This window comes from Rana temporaria, chromosome 11 (assembly GCF_905171775.1).
Source record: "Rana temporaria chromosome 11, aRanTem1.1, whole genome shotgun sequence".
Classification (NCBI taxonomy): Eukaryota; Metazoa; Chordata; class Amphibia; order Anura; family Ranidae; genus Rana; species Rana temporaria.
Window position 1 is genome coordinate 22390746 of NC_053499.1, and position 6000 is coordinate 22396745.

Below are 6000 nucleotides of genomic sequence, written 5' to 3' on the forward strand. Positions count from 1 at the left end.
TTGTGCCCCTTTCTGATGATCATGTGCTGGTCGGAGCAGAGGGAATATTTCTTCCGTTTCTGGTGCATGCCCATTCAGCTCTGCCCGCATGTTCTTCTACCTTGGCTCAAGTCCCGGCCAGCTGCCTGCCTGCTTATCTCCTTGCCTTCCCTGGCGGAGTGATCTTCCTCCGCTCCCCACCCAGTAGTAGCCCGGGGCCTGGAGAGTAAGACTTGACAGGCTGTGAGGCGGGTAGTGGTGGCGACGACGGGCAGAGAGAGGCAGCTGAGCTCAGCTGATGGTGTCCAGCAGCAGGAACAGAGGGGAAGAGGATCCAATGGTGGGGCTGCCAGTGCCTTCAACACAGGTGTGCTTTGGGGGTGTCTGTGAATAGACTACATTGCACTTTGTCTGTCTCTCTGGCATATTGGTCATAAGTTAAAAAAATCAGTACCCAGCAGCCATGTTATGTGACACACTGTGACACAGCCAGCCAGAGCCATGATAGAGTGCTTGCTGCCTGTGAATGATCATAATGCTGATGATGTTAACCAGTTGCCGATTGCCCGACAGCAGATTAACTGCTACAGGGCGGTCGCGCTGCGAAGGATCACGTATATGCGTGATCTTGCATTTCTGGGTCCACCGGTACCTGCTGATCGTTATGTACACAGGCAGAATGGTGGTCTGCCTATGTAAATAAGGCAGATCGCCGTTCTGTCAGTATGGAAGACATTGATCCTGATCCCCCACAGTGAGAAAACACTTGTTAGGCACACAACAAGGGCCAGATTCACAAATAATTACAGCGGCGTAACGTATCCCCTTTACGTTACGCTGCCGCAAGTTTTCGTCGTAAGTGCTTGATTCACAAAGCACTTACGTGTAAACTTGCGGCGGCGAAGCCCGCCTAATTCAAATGGGGCGTGTACCATTTAAATTAGGCGCGTTCCCGCGCCGAACGTTCTGCACATGCTCCGTTAGGAAATTTCCCGCCGTGCTTTGCGCGAAATTACGGCACCCCGACGTGTTTTTTGAACGGCGACGTGCGTAACGTACTTTCGTATTCCCAGACTTCTTACGCAAAAAAAAAAAATTGGAAATTCGATGCAGGAACGACGGCCATACTTTAACATGGCTGTTCTAAATGTAAGCCATGAAAAAGCAGGCTTATGTTTGCGATGGGAAAAACCGACTAGCGACGACGTAAGAAAATGCGACGAACGCGCGTACCTTCGTGGATCTCCGTAATCAGCTAATTTGCATACCCGACGCTGGAAAACGACGCAAACTCCACCCAGCGGCCGCCGGAGAATTACACCTACGATCCGAAGGCGTACAAAGCCATACACCTGTCGGATCTTAGCCAAAAGCCGTTGTATCTTTGTTTGTGAATTACAAATAAAGATACGACGCGGCAAATTTGAAAGTACGCCGGAGTATCAGCAGATACTCCGGCGTACTTTTTCTGTGAATCTGGCCCTTAGTGGTTTAGATTGCCCTAGATGTTATCCCATTCCCAGCCAGTGTCATTAGTACAGTGACAGTGCATATTTTTAGCACTGATCACTGTATTAGAGTCACTGGTTCCCACAAAGTGTCACTTAGTGTCCAATCTGTCCACCGCAATATAGCAGTCCCGCGATGAGTCGCTGATTGCCGCTATTACTAGTAAAAAAAAATGTCCCCGGATTTCATTATAAAAATCTGGTCCCCTTAGCCTAGATGGGGTAAATGGACCGACCGGCAGACAGCGTGCGGAGGGTGGGGGGGATATGTTTGCCACGCCCCCTCCCCCCAAAACAAAAAACCACAAGCCGCTACTGGTGGTTAAGTTACATTTAAAAAATACTACTTGAATTCGATCTCCTTTCAACAAAAAAATGGGATTTGTGCTTCCTCTATGTGACCACCAGGGGGCAGCAGGACACCAGAAAGAAACATCAAGATTTTTGTTTTCAGCTGTGAATGTTATCATATAAACTTCTAAGACCAGTAAAATGTTCAAATAAAATAGCTGATCAACCCAACGACAGTTCAATTTGCTGGCACAAATGCTATTCAAAGGCACGTTCTATAAAGCAATCACTGTGATTATATATTTGCAGTTTTCCCCCGATGCGGTTTGTTCTTTCTTGTATTTGAATCTTCATTCTGGCAGTTCTTGCAATTTAGCAATAGTTAGATTTTAAAAGCTTCTGTAGGAGTTTGTGCAATGATTGCAAACAGCAGCAAAGAAAGGAAGCAACGTGCGTCAGAACTCAGAAGATGTGAACAACGAGTGTAGAAAAGATGAGAACAAACCATAAAGGGGAGCCCTGCCCTCAATAGTTTGAAAAACTAAACTGCAAGCAAGCAGATGAAATTCATATATGGGCGCTGTTTTACCTACCAAATGATTTGTTGCATAGTTACATAGTTACATAGTTAGCCTGGTTGAAAAAAAAGACCCGGATCAACTTTACCTATAAATCTTAGTACCCAGTTATATTATGTATATTTAGGAAAGAATCCAGGCCTTTCTTAACCACTTCCATACCGGGCACTTACGCACCTTCCTGCCCAAGCTAATTTTCAGCTTTCAGCGCTGTCGCAATTTGAATGACAATTGCGCGGTCATACAACACTGTACCCAAATAACATTTTTATCATTTTCCCCACACAAATAGAGCTTTCTTTTGGTGGTATTTGATCACCTCTGCGGTTTTTATTTTTTGCGCAACAACTAAAAACGAAAACGTTTTTATTTTTTTCTGTTAATATTTTTTGTAAATAAGTACGTTTTCTTCTTCAATTATGGGCACTGATATGGTGGCACTAATGGGCACCAATGAGGTGGCACTGATGGGCACTCATAGGCGGCACTGATGGACACTCATAGGCGGCACTGGGCACTCATTGGCGGCACTGATGGGCACTTATGGGTGGTACTTATGGGTGGCACAGATGGGCACTAAGAGGTGGCACTGATGAACACTGGGTGGCACTGATGGACACTGAGGGGTGGCACTGATGGCATTGCTGGGCATCATTACAGTCAGTGCCCATGTTGCCAGTCAGTGCCCATTTGTGGGCACTGATTGGCATCGATTGTGTTTATTTTTTTTGTTTGATTGTTTTTTTTTCTTCATTTGGCAACCGGGGGCACTCCCTGGTGGTCCAGTGTTGCCATCCGAGGGGGGGGGGGCTGCGCTGATAAACAATCAGCACGAACCCCCCTGTCAGGAGAGCCGCCGATCGGCTCTCCTCTACTCGCGTCTGTCAGACGCGAGTGAGGAAGAGCCGATCAACGGCTCTTCCTGTTTACATCGTGATTAGCCGTGATTGGACACTGCTGACCACGTGGTAAAGAGCCTCTGCCGGAGGCTCTTTACCGAGATCGGAGATGCAGGGTGTCAGACTGACACCCCGCATCACTGATCGCCGCGCTGCGCGCCCCCACGGGCGCGCGCCGGCATGAAATCCTGCAGGACGTCAATGGACGTCCAGTCAGGATTTCACAACCACTTCCCGGACGTCAATTATATATTGACCGGGCGGGAAGTGGTTAAAGCACTTTACTAAGCTGGCCAGAACCACCTCTGCAGGGAGTCTATCCAACATTTTCACAGCTCTTACATATTTGGAGATGAAATCTTTTCTCCTCTAGATATAAAGAGTGCCCCCTTGTTCTCTATGATGGCCTTAAAGTGAATAACTCAACACCAAATTCACTATATGGACCCCTTATGTATTTAAATATGTTGATCATATCCCCCCTATAATCTGCTCGTCAAGGGTGCAGCCAGCACTCTCCTTCAATATGTTAAGTGTTTGGACACGTAGCGGCCAATGGGCTTTCTCAACTTCTAGGCTTGAGCCTAGACCTTTAAAGAAAGCCCATCAGGTGCTACGCGTGAGGTTGGGCTGTTCCGTAATCACGCTGGACGAAGCCAGGTGGAGCTGTGCAAGCAAAGGATGGTACTGAAATATGCCTGTACAGTGGAACCTCGGATTGTGAGTAGCGTGGTTAACGAGCGTTTTTGCAATACGGGCGATTTTTTTTTTTAAATCCTGATGGTTTGGCGAGTGTTGTGCAGGATTCATACATACATACGGTCCGTGTTCGTCCGATCCCCCACAGTGTGCGGGGACCGCCCCGTCAGCTGCCAGCTCAGCGGGGATTTTACGGAGGATCCCCGCTGAGCTTTGCAGACACACGGAGCGGATCATTACTGATCCGCTCCGTGTGAAAGCGCCCTAAATATCTCTCAGGCAGGGGCGGACTGACAACTCATGGGGCCCCCGGGCAATAGAAGATTATGGGGCCCCTCTGGCTTACAGATGGCCACCACGCCAGGAGGCAGTGCAGAGGCAGGGCAGCTAAAATCTTGGGATATTCACATTAAAAGCATGTCATTTTCGGACATATCAGGGACAGATCTAAAAAAAACACAGATTTTTACATACTGTCCCTGGTTTTACTGAGCCTGGCAACCCGGATGGGGCCCCCTAGTGGCATGGGGCCCTCGGGCAGTGCCCGAGTGACTCAATGGTCAGTCCGCCCCTGCTCTCAGGTTGGGATAGTAGCGAATCGACAATCCAACAAGCCATTTTGACTACCCCCTGCAGAGCCTTCGGCCCCATACACACAAGAGGATTTATCCGCAGATACGGTCCAGCGGACCGTATCCGCGGATAAATCCTCTCGAGGATTTCAGAAGATTTCTATGCGATGGCGTGTACACACCATCGCATTGAAATCCGCGCTGAAATCCTCTGGCGATGACGTGTCGCGCCGTCGCCGCTATTATGACGCGGCGACGGGCGCGACGCTGTCATATAAGGAATTCCACGCATGCGTCAAATCATTACGACGCGTGCGGGGAATCCCTTTGGACGGATGGATCCGGTAAGTCTGTACAGACGAGCGGATCCATCCGTTGGAATGGATTCCAGCAGATGGATTTGTTGTGCATGTCAGCAAATATCCGATCTGCTGGAATCCATCCCAGAGGAGATTTCTCCGCGGAAACAGATCCGCTGGCGTGTACACACCATAGGATCTATCCGCAGAAACCCATTCGCTGGGATTTATCTGCGGATGGATTCTATCGTGTGTATGGGGCCTTCCTGTCTGCCATACTGCAAGTGGAGTACCAGCCTGTGCAGCAGTATGTCAGCTTGATCCTCTGCCAGGTGTTTGCTGCTCTGCAGTAACCCCATGGGGAGATTTATTTACTGAATGACTCCAATCTTACTGTGACAATCAGGACACTTTTTGCTTCCTTTCTTTGGATTGCGTTCTCCATATGCTTCTAGGGAGGATTAACCAGGGGGGGCCATGGCACCAGCATTATTAGAAAACTGTAATTACACAACTTACCAAAATCCTTTCCTGCTTCAGCTATTTAGCATTAAACTAAAATTAAGCTTCCAAATATATTCTAGAATCTCTATTATGTAGAGGGATAAGTAATATGTGAGCACAATGGAAAAGGGTTAAATACTTCAAAGAGCCCTATAGTGTGAATGTATTGTGTTCATATTATATTTTGCCTGCGTGTTATCTTTGCATGCTTTATTATTTTTTTTATTTTTCAGCATTTTATCTTTTTTAAATATTGCCTTTTTTTTCAATCTTGTGACAGAACTAAAAGGTAAAGCTGGTCATACATTGTTCCCATTTGCTTAGTGGGAAGCTTCCTTTGGCCCCTTCCCACCCAATATCTTTCAATATAAAAACAAATCTATAGGAGCCAGTTGGAGACTTGCCGGCCAAACCATGGGCCAGATTCACAAAGAGATACGACGGTGTATCTACAGATACACCATCGTATCTCTGACTTACACTGGTCCTATCTATGCGCCTGATTCATAGAATCAGATACGCATAGATAGGGCTAAGATCCGACAGTGTTACAATGTGTTACACTGTCGGATCTTTTTTTAAATTTAAAAATGGCGCCGGGGGCGTTCCCGCTGATTTACGATAAATAATATGTAAATCAGCGAGATACGCAAATTCACGAACGTACGCGG